This window comes from Natrix helvetica (genome assembly GCF_964273705.1).
Source record: "Natrix helvetica genome assembly, chromosome: 15".
NCBI classification, from domain to species: domain Eukaryota; kingdom Metazoa; phylum Chordata; class Lepidosauria; order Squamata; family Natricidae; genus Natrix; species Natrix helvetica.
Window position 1 is genome coordinate 9,834,342 of NC_138565.1, and position 14,162 is coordinate 9,848,503.

A 14,162-nucleotide genomic window follows, 5' to 3' on the forward strand; every position below is an offset into this window, starting at 1 on the left:
TGGCAGGGCCGCTTTTTCGGGGTTGCCCCCCTTCCCCCCCCCCCGCACGGATGAAAAGGGGCTGATTTATTTGATTTTTCTAGGGCCGCTGCAGAGACTTGGTCTGGTGCCACTTTCCCAGGAATGCTCCCGTTTGCCCAGTTAGCCAGCGGCTGGTGCCGCTGGGAGCAGATTCATGCTTTTCCAGGGTCTCTCTACCTTTAGCAAATTCGCCAGCTCAGTACCGATCCCAAAGCCCACCTCACGACTCCAGTTTCTTTGCTGTGGCCTTGACTTGAAGCAGCCTCTCCCTCCACTGTTCTGCCTGTAGCCCCTTCTACATTGAATGCGGCATTCAGTTTTGGTCACCACACTATAAAAAAGAGGTTGAGACTCTGGAAAGAGGGCAGAGAAGAAAGATGAAGAGAAATTCCCTGAGTGTCCAATCACACTTGACAAATAAAGTCTTGTCTAGGGACGAGAAGCATCAGGGGAGACAAGATAGCAGTGTTCCAGAGAAGAGCAACCAGGATGATTAGGGGACTGGAGCCTAAAATATTTGATGAATGGTTGCAGGAACTGGGCATGGTTAGTCTAGCGAAGAGAAAGACCAGGGGAGACGTGATAGGAGTCTTCCAATATTTAAGGGGCTGCCCCAGAGAGGAGGAGGTCAAACTGTTTTCCAAAGCACCTGAAGGCCAGACAAGGAACAATGGATGGAAACTGATCACCTTGTAGGTCATCTAGTCCAACCCCCCACCCAAGCAGGAGACCCTACCTACACCATTTCTGTCCAATGTCAACCCAGTCTCTTCTCGGAATCCTCCAGGGATGAAGCTCCCACAAATTCTGAAGGCAACTTCTGTTCCATTGGATGATTGTTCTCACTGTCAGGAAATTTCTCCTTATCTCTAGGTTGAATCTCTTCTTGATCAGTTTCCATCCATTGTTTCTTGTCCTGCCTTCAGGTGCCTTGGAAAATAGCTTGACCTCCTCCTCTCTGTGGCAGCCCCTCAAATATTGGAAGACTGCTATCATATCTCCCCTGGTCCTTCTCTTCCCTAGACCAGCCATGCCCAGTTCCTGCAACCGTTCACCGTCTGTTTGAGCCTCCAGTCTCCTCATCATCCTGGTTGCTCTTCTCTGCACTCTTTCTAGAGTCTCCACATCTTTTTGATAGTCTGGTGACCAAAACTGGACGCAGGACTCTAGGTGTGGTCTTACTAAGCTGTTCAAATCTTGCTCAGGTCGTAAGTGCAAGGACCAGTCGTGAGTCACGTTTTTTTCAGCACCCTTGTATCATCCTACGGTTGTTAAGTGACAGCTTGGTGCAGCGCATTCTGGGATGAGGTTCGCATCCCCATCCTCCTAAAAAGTGAGTCTGTTGGAGCCCCCCTTGGAAGCTGCTTTGGCACTACTTCCCAAAAGCCGCCTGCTCATCTCTTTTCCCTCCGCCTGCCCTGTTTTCTGGAAAGACGCCTTGCAGAAGGAAGGGCCCAGAAAGAAGGAACTTGAGTTGAAAGTTTCTTGTCCTGGAATTCAACAAGCCCGCCAAAGTTTTCTTTCCCAAGCTTTTGGAGCCACGCGGTTATTCAACTCCAGAATCCATTGTTAAAACTACTTTAAGGAGCGGAAGTTTTTCAGCTCAAAGGTTTTCCTCCGTCTTTAACGTGTCCTTACTTCCATGGAAATGCTTGCAATAATAATAAATGGGAGGGGGGGAGGAAAGAGGCATACAGGCTCGCAGGAAATGGGTGCGGTGTGGAAACGGCTCGAGGAAGCAAGAATAGCTTGGTTGGGATCCTGCCACGTTGAGTCCATCCTGGCAGCTCTAGCTGGGAAAGGACGAATTAACAGGATCTGAGCCTCGTGAGAATGATCAGATGCTTTCTGAATTCGGCTCTCTCCAAAAGAGACTTTTCTAGTCGGGTTTGCTCTTCGTAGGGAGCAAGATAAGATAACAGAATAACAGAGTTGGAAGGGACCTTGTAGGCCATCTAGTCCAACCCCCACCCCCCACCCCCAACCAAGCAGGAGACCCTACGCCATTTCTGACAGATGGCAGCCCAGTCTCTCTTGAAAGCCTCCAGGGATGAAGCTCACACAACTTCCAAAGGCAACTTCTGTTCCATGGGTGGATTGCTCTCACTGTCATCAAATTCCTCCTTATTTCCAGGTTGAATCTCTCCTTGGTCAGTTCCCATCCATTCTTCTTTGCTTGGCCTTTGGGTGCCTTGGAAAATAGCTTGACCCCCTTCCTCCTCTCTGTGGCAGCCCCTCAAATATTGGAAGATGCTCTCCTGTCTCCCCTGGTCCTTCTCTTCCCTAGATTAACCGTGCCCAGTTCCTGCAACCATTCTTCGTATGTTTGAGCCTCCAGTCCCCTCATCATCCTGGTTGCTCTTCTCTGCGCTCTTTCTAGAGTCTCCACATCTTTTTTTATAGTCTGATGACCAGAACTGGATGCAGTACTCCAGGTGTGGTCTTACTCGGGGTTTATAGCGTGGTATTTAGCACCTCACTTGACCTTGATTGGATCCCTCGGTTCATGCAATTCAGGATTGTGAAGAAATGCCAAATCGGATGCCGCAGGGCTGTGTGCAGCCAAGGCATGAAGTGATGGTGATACAATCCAGCTTTGATCACCCGGTTGTGCCACCGTGCATTGACTTTTTGCCTGCGCTTTGCGCCCTTCCCTGTGATCCGAAAAGCAAGATGCGAACGTTGAACGTTGCACGGCTGCCTTTGGTTCTTCCAGCCAGTGTCACTTCCCAGCTATTGTTCTGGGAGACCCTCTGTGGAAATGTGCCTTCCCCTCCCCTCACCCCAAATCCTTTTAGCCAGCACTGCCAGGGTTCGAAGCCAGGCCTGTTGGTAGGTATGCCCCCCCCCGAAGCAAACTGAGTTTTGCACCACCCTCGAGCACCTCTTCACATGGGTGCGAGGACATGTGCGGGTGGTCTTGTGTCCTGGGGCTGAGGAAGGCAGGAAGGTCCCTGTGGGCCCTTCATCCTTCAAGGGTTGCTTCGTATCAGAGAGAGAACTCTTCTGAAGGGGGGCTCCCCCTTTATGTGGGGTAGTATGTTAACGTCCCTCCCTTCCTCAATGAGGGAGTGAAATGCGTTGCCCCTACCCTGCCAGCCAGATTCTCTTAATCAGAACTGAAAGAAAGAAAGAGGGAAGGGAGAAAGAAAGAAAGAAAGAAAGAAAGAAAGAAAGAAAGAAAGAAAGAAAGAAAAAAGAGGGAAGGGAGAAAGAAAGGAAAGAAAGAAAGAGAGAGAGAAAGAAAGAAAGAAGGAAGGAAGGAAGAAAGAGGGAGGGAGAAAAGGGAGAGAGAAAGAAAGAAAAAAGAGGGAAGGGAGAAAAAGGAGAAAGAAAGAAAATCTTTATTGGCCAAGCGTGATTGGACACACACGGTATTTGTCTCTGGTGCATAAGCTCTCAGTGAATATACGAACACCAAAGTGGAAGGAAGGAAAGAAAGGAGGAAAGAAGGAAGGAAGGAAAAAAGGAAAGGGAGGAAGGAAAGAGAGAAAGGAGGGAGGAAAGAAAGAAAGGAGGAAGGAAAGGAGAAGGAAGGGAGGAAGGAAAGAAAGGAGGAAGGAAGTAGGAAGGAAGGAAAGGAGGGAGGGAGGAACGAAAGAAGGAAGGAAGGGTCCTCTTGTTGAGTGATGCCAACTTAAACTTGAAGGAAGAAGTTGGCAACCTTGGTTGGGGCTGCAGTTGAGGACCTAAGAGATGTGGATTGGGAAGGTCTTCTATCTTGTGTTTCAGAGATTCATATATTTCCCAGCTGGGGTAGGAGCCCCTCCGTTTACATCCAATTGATTGCTGTTCGAGATCCTCCATCTGCGTGGAAAACAACACAATGGGCACCCAAGCAAGTGTGTGTGCGTGTGTGTGTGTGCGTGTGTGTGTGTTTGTGTTTTAAGCAAATGGCCCTTTCAGAAGACCTCTCGGGTGGGAGCTGGGAGCTAAGGGAAAATGAACTGTGAAGTTCTCAAAAGTTTCTTTGAATGAAAAATGACAGAGAGGAGCGAAGAGAGCAGGGAGGAAAAAGAGAAGGAAAAACGGGAAGGGAAGAGGAAAGGAGAGAGGACAGAAGGAAGAAAGGAAAGGAGGAAGAGAAGAAAGGAAGGAAGAGAAGAAAAGGAAGGGATCAAGAAATCCACCAGAGAGTCCCCCCATTGGTTGCTCCGGTGGGTGTCCTCCAGCAGAAAAACAAAAACAGAGAGCCATTTGGCGCCTGCTGCCTTGCAAAATGTTCATTTTCTGGGGAGCTAATTGGCCATTTGTCCTTCCCCCTCCCCTCCCTTTCCCCAGAAATGCAAAGCCAGGGCTGCCCGAGGACCGAATGACCGGGGGTGGGGGTGGGGGTGGGGGGTGGGGGTGGGAGGTTGTCCTGGATTGCACCAATTAACGAAGTGTTAATTTGATCTTTGGCTTCCCCTGCTTCTTTCCTTCTCAGCGGAGGGGCTTTCAGGCCCCCTTGGCTTCTCCCCCGCCCCCAAAAACGTGTGGGTCACGTGCTTTCCATCCTCCCCAGAGTAAAGCCATCTGTGTGGCTGCCCACCCAACCGGTGGGAACCTTGGTGGTGGCTGTGATTTTTCTCTCCTGCAATGTTTGCGCCACATACGACAGCAAGCAGCGTGCCAAAGTAGTCCCTCTCTTTGCCTGCCCCAGCCTCCCCAAGTGTGCGTGTGTGCCGGGGGGACGTTTTGTTCAGTTATTTCACACACACACACACATCAGTCTTTTGTGCATCCCAACCGTCGAGGCACATCCTGAAACCTTTCGGGCAAGATTTGGTCCACTTTTTAAACCCTTGGGTTGTCTTTGCCTTGAAGGTCCGGCAGGCAGGGGGCCATCTGGGGTTGATTTAAGGAACACACACACACACACACACACACACACCCTTGATGAACAAGTTGGCTTTGTGGTCAGTCTGGTTGGATCAGAGGCAAAGCTATTATTTTGTATGAAGAACGGTTGCAGGAACTGGGTATATCTATTTTGATGAAAAGAAGGACCAGGGGAGACACGATCGCAGCCTTCCAACATCTCAGGGTTGTCACAAAGAAGAGGGAGTCCAACTGTTCTCCAAGGCACCTGAAAGCCAGACAAGGAATAATGGATGTAAACTAACCAAGGAGAGAAGCAACTTAAAATTAAGGCAAAAAAATCCCGACAGTTGGAACAATTAATCAGTGGAACAACTCCAGAGGTTGTAAATGCTCCAACACTGGAAGTTTTAAAGAAGAGATTGGGCAACCATTCGTATGGTTTCTCATAATTTTGTTGTTCTCCTTCACTTCCTCCTTATGTAGGGGCTGGTGGGGCAAGGTGGCTCAAGACTGAGAGCCAACAAGTAGGAGTAGATTTTATGCAACCACTTATGATCCTCATTGTATCCTTTAGTCTAGCACTGATCTTGCTAGGGTGGCAGTTATTAAGCCAAAGAGGGGAGCTGCGGAGTAGACCCTACAGCTGATGTTCTGAGAGTAGAGACTGACACTCCCCATCTTAATTCCTGGAGTAAGTTGTCCCTGGTATTGATTTTAGCGGACGTGTTTTCTAGGTGTTTCTCATAGGAGAGAGTCCGACCCAAGGTTACTCCGAGGTATTTGGGGTGAGGATCATAAGGGAGGAGTAGGTTGCTATTCAGGTAGGCCTTTGGGGGTGGCATTAGCAAGTTTGTTGTTGAGATGGAAACAGGTAGTCCCCATTTTTCTGACCCTGGGTATGAGTCTCCGGTCGCAGCAGGAGGTTGGACTAGAAGACCTCCAAGGTCCCTTCCAACTCTGTTATTCTGCATTCCTTTTTTGTTTATAAAGTTTTGTATTCTCTTACATACTATTATAAGTATACCTTCACATAATTGTTATTCTTCTTTACCTTTGTCATCCTTATACATATGTTATTCAGTTTAATAGGATATAATATACAATTTGGATGGCTTTATTTACCATCCCTTCTGCCTGTTGTAACACCACCTTATTTTCCCTTTCTTTTCTCCCTCCCTCCCTTCTCTACTTCCTTCCTCCTCTCTTTTCCCTTTCTTCTTCCCTTATCCCTCCCCTACTCCTACTCTTCTTCTCCCCTACCCTCTCTCCTTCTCTTTCTCTCCCTTCCACCCTCCTCTCCTTCCCTCTTCCTTCCTTCCCTCCTCTTCCCCTCTCCTCCTCTCTCCTCTTCTTTTTCTGTTGTTATAGGTGCCTCTTTCAAATCTCAGTTTATGTTTTCTTGGGATGGTATTTCTGCAAACCCAAATATAATTTAGTATCATTCCTGATTCCCTTACCTTCGCTAATCTATCCTAACTATATGTAGTAACATAATGTGTAATAACTATGTAATAACTCTGTTTTTCTGTATTCCTAAATGACTTTGACAAATGGCAGATGTGATTCAGTTTTCCAAAGTTGCTTTAGGTGACCCCTGAAGAAAGCCAATGTCTCCCTGGAAGGTCCACCTTCGCCTGGCCCATTATGAGATATCCCAAGCTGAGCTTGCTTGTAGGACCAGAATTTAGGTTCTTTGTCCCCTGAATTGACTCCAGGTTCTCCCTGAGTCTGCCTAGATGTGGTGTGGAAAAGTCTTGTCAACAGTCCCCTGCCCCACCAGCCAAAGGACTCCCCCCACCAACACCACCAGCAAAGGGTTTTTTTGTTACAGCTAGCTGTGGAATTTCACCCCTCTTCAATTTCAAAAGAATTGGCAACCCTTTGCGAAGTGGGGTCCCTGGTTGGCTTCCGTGGGCCAAGAGTTGTGATTTGTAGCCCCGTGTCACTTTGGCTGCTTGTGAACATATTGAATGCCCCCCCATCAAGCTGTCCCTCGGGTCTTCCCACGTCCACAGGATGAAAGGCACAGCTGGCCAGAGGCCTGGGCTGAATTTGGCCCTCTGGGGAAGCCACGGATCTCAGCTTGTCGCCCTCAAACTTTTATCTGCTGCGTTTGGTCCAAAGGTTTCTCAGCCTTGGCAACTCTTAAGGAGAAACTTCCCAACAGTGAGGACTTCTCCAAGTGAAGCTTCTTCCGTTCTGACTGAATGGGGGGCCAATGGAAGGATTTATGTGAACCGAAGAAGCTTTTGGGATGAAAAGCGGAACGTTTTCGAAGAAAACGAGAAAGCCCAGTTGCCTCTTGAAAAATCACCTTTTGACTTAGAAGATAGAACATGGAACATCAACGTTGGAAGGGACCTTGGAGGTCTTCGACTCTTGCAGGAGGCCCAGGACCATTTCAGACAACTTCTAGAGGCAATCTGTTCCACTGGTTAATGGTTCTCACGGTCAGAAAACTTCTCCCTAGTTCTAGGTTGCACCTGCCTTCAGGTGCTTTGGAGAATAGGTTGACTCCCTCTTCTTCGTTGAAACCCCCCTTAGATATTGGAAGACTGCTATCATGTCACCCCATGTCCTTTTATTTCTATTCCAAAGCACCAAAGGGCAGGATGAGAAACCATGGATGGAAACTAATCAAGGAGAGAAGCAACCTGGAATCAAGGAGAAACTTCCTGACAGTCAGGACAATTATCCAGTGTCTTCTTGCCTTCAGAGGTTATGGGTGCTTTTAAGAGGAGACTTGGCAGTCTGAACTGGTATAAAGTCTCCTGCTTGAGGGGGTTGGGCTAGAAGACCTCTACAGCCCCTTCCAGCTGTATTCTGCATTATTATATTAAAGAGAAACTTCCCAACGATGAGTACAGTTAACCAGTGGAACAGCTTTTAAGAAGAGACTGGTCTGAAATGGGATAGGTTCCCCTGCTTGAGCAAGGGGCTGGACTAGAAGACCTCCAAGGTCCCTTCCAGCTCTATTCTGATTCTGATAGGTGGACTTCAGCTCTTCAGCAAGCTGGCAGGGGTGGGTGGGGATTCTGGCAGGGGAAGGCCCCCACCTCCGAAATTTGCCAAGGCTGGAAAAACACAGGTTTGCTCAAGCCTTTGTTTTGAATACGGGCCAAGGGAGTGGGCATTCAAGGTGGTTTCCCAGCTCTTCTTTCATGAAGAACACAAGTTTCAGGATCCGGTGTTAGATAATTGCAAGGCGATAATGAATTAATGTTGGTTTAATTAAAGTCCACAAGCCTTAAAGTTCCCAAGTTTGGACACCCCTAAATTAAATGATTCTTCACTGCAACCTCAGATGGGTTTTATTATACTGCTCTCTTCTGCCACAGCTTTTACTGCTGTTGGAAAGAAGCTTTCTTTCTTTCCTTCCTCCTTTCTCTCTTTCCTTCCTCCCTTTCCTTTTTTCCTTCCTTCCTTCTTTCCTTCCTTCCACTTTGGTGTTCGTACATTCACTGAGAGCTTATGCACCAGAGACAAATACCATGTGTGTCCAATCACGCTTGGCCAATAAAGATTTTCTTTCTTTCTTTCTCTTTCTTTCTCCTTTTTCTCCCTTCCCTCTTTTTTCTTTCTTTCTTTCTCTCTCTCCCTTTCTCCCTACCCTTTCTTTCTTTCTTTCTTTCTTTCTTTCTTTCTTTCTTTCTTTCTTTCTTTCTCCCTCCCTTCCCTTCCTCTTTCTTTCTTTCTTTCTTTCTTTCAGTTCTGCTCTCTTCTGGCACAGCTTTTACTGCTGTCGGAAAGAAGCTGACGCTTTTTTTTTTTTTTAGAAAGCGCAAACCTTCACCACTGACACTCCAGGTAGTCCTCGGCTTACAACGGTTTGTTTAGTGACCTTTCAAAGTTACAACAGCCCTGAGAAAAGGGGCACAATTATGATCTTTGCAGCATGGTCGGGATCAGAATTCGCATTGATGTCCCAAGGTCAGGGAATCCCCCTTTGAGGCCTCCTGAGAAGGAACGTCAATGGGGAAGCCTGGTTCACTTAACAACCAGGCTACCGACTTAATAACTGCAGGGATTCACTTAACAACCGTGGCAAGAAAGTTTGTAAAATGGGGCAACGCTCACTTAACAAACGTCTCGCTTAGCAAACAGACGTTTTGGGCTCCGTTGGGGTGGTAGGTCGAGGGCCTGTAGTCTTCTTCTGCCCAACTTTCCCCCCTCCCCCCCACCCCCCTGTTTTGGGAAAGAGTGGGTGGGGGGGGAAGAAGCATTTTTTGCACGCTGGCTTTCCCTGCTTTGCAAGAGCTGGGAGCAGCTGAGACGGGGGGGAAATCCTAAACTTGCCAAATACAGACCTTTTTATCCCCAAAATATTCAATATCCGTCATGGCGGAATGCTGGGGCTGGCAAGGCGACTCGCACGCCAAACACAAGGGCCCGTGTGTCTTCGTGTGTGTGTATTATGTGTGAGATAAACGTCAGGGCAGCGCAGGTGGGATGCCTCGTTGTCTGGGCTACACACAACAAAAACGGTTTGTTTTGTGTTGGCTCATCGCTAAGCGAAGCCAATCTAACCAATCGTGATTGATCTGCTTAACTTTGTTTATTTCTTTTCTTTAATTAAAAGGGAAAGAAATGGTTTTGGCTAAATCAGGAAACCTTAAACACTCAAAAAGTCCTAACTGGAAGCCTCCCCCCCCCTCCAATTCTGGAGCTGACCGGAAGTCCGGTTGTCCCACCATAGAGTCACCTCCTAGCGCGCCATCCTTTTTCCTCAACCTGTCCTAACCCAGGGGTGTCCAAACTTGGCAACTTTTAAGACTTGTGGACTTCAACTCCCAGAATTCCCCAGCCACATGCAGCTCCAGAGCCATGGGTTGTTCCCCCCTGGCCTAGATAGTCCAGACCTTTTACACATTCTGTATAAAGCCTTCTTCTACGTCTCGCTTCTTGAACATGTGTCCAATTTTTCCAGTGAAACATGAGTGCGTTTCTTTGTATTGCTTGTTAATTCGCTCACTGTTCTTTGGGTCCGTAAGCAGCTTCTGGATATATCACGTCTTCCGTCCTCTTAAACATAATAAAGATAATTGTTCCTGCAACCCCATCACTTTCAGAGATTTCAGAAGCTCCTTTTAATGTTCCTTCTCAGTTCATTCTCCAACCATAGGCTCTGCCTCTTTTCTTCCCTACATCCTTATTTGGTAAGCCACTCAGTCCATTAATCAGAACAGAGCTGGAAGGGACCTTGGAGGTCTTCTAGTCCAACCCCCCACCCCCCCACCACTCAAGCAGGAGACCCTATACAATTCGAAACATGTGACTGTCTAGTCTCGTCTTAAAACCTTCAATGAAGAAGCACCCATAACTTCTGGAGGCAGGCAATTGTCTTCACTATCAGGAAGTTTCTCCTTTATTCGAGGTTTCTTCTCTCTTCAATTAGTTTCCATTCATTTTTTTCTTCTTCTCCTGCCTTCTGGTGCTTTGGAAAATAAGTTGACTCCCTCCTATCACGTCTCCCCTAATTCTTCTTTTCTCTAGACTGGCCAGACTCAATTCCTGCAATTGTTAATCCGTGGTTTAGGGCAGGGGTCCTGAAACTTTGGGAGTTGGGAAGCCCGTTTGGGACTTCAGAGCGGGAGATGCCCAGGCTCAGCGAGTATCTGTCCTTTTGGCTTAAGTGTCTCCAAGTGGAAAGCCGACTGGCCAGTTTACCCCCATGAGGGTGAATGAATGAATAGGGGTCCTGAAGTCAAATCAACAAATGTGTAAATGTTCATCTTGGTTCTTTTCAAAGCAGACTCCGTTCTTTTTGTGGCTTGGTGGGTTGCGTGAATCCAATCCGATATCATGGAGAGCCGAGCAGGTTTAGCTGGCCCAGGAAATGGTCAGCATATTTATGGCTCCTTATGTTTATTGTCTGAAGGCAGCTCCAGGATTAGGTCCCTGAAGGGAGAGAAAGGGGAGGGGGGGAGTTGTGCTGTGAGGTGCGGTGGCGCAGTGGTCAGAGTGCAGTACTGCAGGCTCCTTCTGCTGACTGCCAGCTGTCAGCAGTTTGGCAGTTCGAATCTCACCAGGTTCAAGGTTGACTCAGCCTTCCGTCCTTCCGAGGTGGGTCAAAGGAGGCCCCAGATCATTGGGGGTGAAAGGCTGACTCTGTAAACCACTTAGAGAGCGCTTTGAAGCGCTGCGAAGCGGTATATAAGTCTAAGTGCTATTGCCCATCCATCCATCCATGGTGTGCCGTGGTTAGAATGCAGTATTGCAGGCTAATTCTGCAAACTGCCAACAGTTCGATTCTTACTGGCTCCAGGTTGACTCAGCCTTCCATCCTTCTGACGTGGGTAAAACGAGGACCCAGATTGTTGGGGACAATAGAGAGGGCTGTAAAAACGATATATAATAATATAAGTCTTATTGCTAACGTTTAAAAGGAAGGGCCCTTGGACGGAGGGCCCAGCTAAGGAGCCACCCAGGTCGTGCTTTTCCCAAAGGTGCTTTGGGGGTCTGGGGAAGGGGGGGCTTGGTCTAGACCAGGGGTGTCAAACTCAATTTCATTGAAGGCCGCATCAGGGTTGTGTTTGACCTCGGGGGGGGAGGGGCGGGGGGCAGCTTGATGTCACTCATGTCGGGGCACCTCTTGTGACCAAGTACTAAGGCATGACTTCCCTCAGACCAGTGGTGGGTTCCTGCCGGATCGCGCCGGATCGCGCGCTCCCTTTCGGCGCTAAACCCGGAAGTACGTTCTGGCCCCGCCCCTGGCGACGCGACGACGCTTGCCTGCGCTCCACCAGCTCGGCTGGGAACGGAGACGTTTCCTCAGCGGAGCGGAGCGCCTGAAAGGGACGCAGGCTCAGCCTGCCAGGCTGCCACCACTCCACTGAAGACATTGCTGAGCAGAGAAACGTCTGCGGTCCCAGCCGAGCTGGTGGAGCGCAGGCAAGCGTCGTCGCGTCGCCAGGGGCGGGGCCAGAACGTACTTCCGGGTTTAGCGCCGAAAGGGAGCGCGCGATCCGGCGCGATCCGGCAGGAACCCACCACTGCCTCAGACCCTCCCTCACTCTCATAACCTTCCTTCCCTCCCTCCCTTCCTTTTTCCTTCCCTTCTCTTTTCCTCCCTCTTCCTTATTTTTCCTTCCTTTCTCTCTTCCCATCTTTCCTTCTTTTTCTTTCCACTTTTCCTTTTTTGCTTTCCTGTCCCTCCCTTCTTGGATGCTCAAATGCAAAAAGGTTAACATTTCTCCTTTTCTTTTGTTTTACTCTACTTCTATTCTACTTTACTCTTATTCCATTCCACTCCACTCTACTCTACTCTACTCTACTCTACTCTACTCTTATTCCATTGTATCCCATTCTACTTCTACTCTACTTCTATGCTACTCTACTCTTATTCCATTGTATCCTATTCTACTCCTACTCTACTCTTCTCTAATTCCATTCCACTCCTACTCTACTCTACTCTACTCTACTCTACTCTACTCCTATTCTATTCTACTCTACTACTACTCTACTCTTATTCTACTCTACTTCTACTCTACTTCTACTCTACTTCTATTCTACTCTACTACTACTCTACTCTTATTCTATGCTACTCTACTCTTATTCCATTCTGTCCTATCCTATTCTACTTCTACTCTACTCTACTCTACTCTAATTCTACTCTACTTCTACTCTACTTCTATTCTATTCTACTCTACTACTACTCTACTCTTATTCTACTCTACTCTACTCTTATTCCATTCTGTCCTATCCTATTCTACTTCTACTCTACTCTACTCTAATTCTATTCTACTCTACTCTTACTCCATTCTATCCTATCCTATTCTACTCCTATTCTATTCTACTCTACTCTAATTCTACTCTATTCCACTCCACTCCACTCCATTCTATTCTCCATGCCTAATTGCTGAAAACATCCAGGCATGTTTTGCATCTGTATGGGAAGGGTCCTTGGGTGGGGTAGGGAGGCTCCCCCCCCAAGACTTGCCTGATCAGAGGACTGACGGCCATCCAGCCACTAGGCTGGAATGGCTGCCCGAGTTGAGCGCTATTAGCATGTGGGAAGCAGGCCATTGAGAGCCGAGTCGAGAGACGGCCTCGCCCCACAAAGGGGGGTTTCTAAGGGATGCTGCGGAAGAATTCCAGAGGGCAGCGGGTCCCCCATTGTCTCTGCGCCGTTCGTGTTGACACTGGAGGTTTTGCCATAGGACACCACGTCTGGGGGGGTTTCCCTTGGTTAAACTGGGTTGGGCTGGACAATAGCCCAGCCCAGTGGGAACCGTCCTGGCTGATGCATTTGCATGAGCTCCTTGCAACCATCAGTCTCTCCCTGTGTTTGGGAGAAGGCGGAGTTGGCTTTTGTTACTGGGGGGTTTGCAGATATCTCAATAACCCACATCCCTCAAGACCCCTACAATCGGGAGATGGATGCAGGGTGGGTCGCTACCAGCATTACTGCTGCTTCGGTGTGCAAAACAATTTGCGCTCGCTTTGCTTACGCACAAACCAAACACGCGCTCTGCATAGGCCTTTGCACCTAAAAAGGTCTGTGCGTGCGCAAAATGTTAGAAAAGGGAAAAAAATAGATTTTTGCAACGAAGATTGCTCTGTGAATGCACAGAACAGAAAATCAAGATAGCTCCACTGCCAATAGAACCGGTTCAGGGGCATGGCAGTCCGAGTTACTACCTAATCGGCTGGACTGGTCCGAACTGGTAGGAACCCACCTCTGGATTGGCGCTACCTGCCGAAAATCTGGGAAGCCATAGAATGCTTTGCGTTCCCTTTCCTGAAGCCAAAATTAACAACCGGCCGAGCCCCCCCCCCCCTTAATTGGTTCGGCGGTTCGAATCCCTAGCACCGTGTAACGGAGTGAGCTCCCGTTACTTGTCCCAGCTTCTGCCAACCTAGCAGTTTGAAAACACATTTAAAAAAATGCAAGTAGAAAAATAGGAACCACCTTTGGTGGGAAGGGAACAGCGTTCCGTGCGCCTTTGGCATTGAGTCATGCCGGCCACATGACCACGGAGACGTCTTCGGACAGCGCTGGCTCTTCGGCTTTGAAAGAGTAGATGAGCAGTGGCCCCTAGAGTCAGAAACGACTGGCATATCTGTGCGAAGGGAACCTTGACCTAGCTTACAAGCTGGGTCATCCTGAAAACACAGGTTATGCCGAACCCGATTGCAGAGTTTCTGCAGAATTGAAGGGTTGAAGGCCGAGCTCACAATGATAAGTAGGTTCTATAAATGAAAAGGTGGTTTAAGTCTCACCTGGGGCCATTTATCAGATGCTCATTCATGTATCCAAGTTAATCTACACCTGTATACTTTAAGAGCTAGGTTGACCAGGAAAAAATAGGTCAGAGTTTTGATTTATCTTGGATGTG

General features: G+C 48.3%; 1 protein-coding gene and 1 long non-coding RNA gene across 4 annotated transcripts in view; one reads left to right on the forward strand and one right to left on the reverse strand.

Moving 5' to 3' along the window:
• Positions 1–690, reverse strand: part of LOC309399569 — a 216,730-nt gene extending 216,040 nt beyond the window's left edge. Inside the window, exon 1 of the long non-coding RNA XR_014176539.1 lies at positions 656–690. This is a non-coding gene — a long non-coding RNA (uncharacterized lncRNA). The remainder of the gene's footprint in view (positions 1–655) is intronic.
• Positions 1–14,162, forward strand: part of NOTCH1 (notch receptor 1) — a 111,174-nt gene that overhangs the window by 14,808 nt on the left and 82,204 nt on the right. The gene's annotated exons all lie outside the window — the stretch shown is intronic.